The sequence below is a fragment of the Aplysia californica genome, unplaced genomic scaffold (assembly GCF_000002075.1).
Source record: "Aplysia californica isolate F4 #8 unplaced genomic scaffold, AplCal3.0 scaffold00101, whole genome shotgun sequence".
NCBI lineage: Eukaryota > Metazoa > Mollusca > Gastropoda > Aplysiida > Aplysiidae > Aplysia > Aplysia californica.
Genome location: NW_004797371.1, coordinates 1,582,233 through 1,583,101, shown reverse-complemented (window position 1 = coordinate 1,583,101; position 869 = coordinate 1,582,233). Strand labels below are relative to the sequence as shown.

The 869-nt window shown below is 32.7% G+C and overlaps 1 protein-coding gene across 1 annotated transcript in view; it reads left to right on the top strand.

Moving 5' to 3' along the window:
- LOC101853776 (nmrA-like family domain-containing protein 1) overlaps positions 1 to 869 on the top strand; it is a gene marked incomplete at its 3' end in the record, with an annotated part of 11,583 nt that overhangs the window by 7,530 nt on the left and 3,184 nt on the right.

Sequence of the window (869 nt, the reverse complement as noted above, 5' to 3'; positions counted from 1 at the left end):
GTGTGTGTGTGTGTGAATGTGTGTATGTGGGTATTTGAAATTGCCCTCAAACAACTGCGGTATTCATTTACAATATTATTATTTGCAATTATATAGACGATATTTATATACAATCATTAACAATCTTGTACAATTCTTTTCGCAATCTTTAACACTCATATATATGTTTATAAGCATCAACAATCAATTTTAGATATTTATTTACAACAATTGACACTTTTTATTTTTAATTGTTGATATTCACTGATGATCGCGCATTGACAAACATTTATATTAAGTTTTATTATTTGTTTACCAAAACTATTATTACAATCAGTGACATTATTTTAATCTATTTTTAATTTTGCAATCGTTTACAATCATTTGCAAGATTTATGTACGAACATTCACAATAATTTCCAGGATTAATTTTCAGTATCTATTTGCTACCAGTCATACAATTTCTCTTTTTTTAAAACAATCTTTTGCAAATATTTACAGAGTTAATCAACTGTATTCATTTACAATCAGTCACAATCATTTCTTAACGAACATTTCCAATCATTCACAATCAGGGCAGTGGCGTTGGTAGTCTAGTGGTTAGGCTACCGGACTCGTAATCGTGAGATGGCGGGTTGGGGGATTCGAGCCTCAGCTGGGTCCGACGTTGTGTCCTTGGGAAAGGCATTTTACAGGAATTTCCCACTTGGCTCGGTCCTTTCGGAGATGGACGTTAAACTCTTAAATAACCAACAATGTTGGTAGGGGCGTTAAACCTATACCATATTTGAAAATAGTAGTAGTAGTAGTAGTAGTAGTAGTAGTAGTAGTAGTAGTAGTAGTAGTAGTAGTAGTAGTAGTAGTAGTAGTAGTAGTAGTAGTAGTAGTAG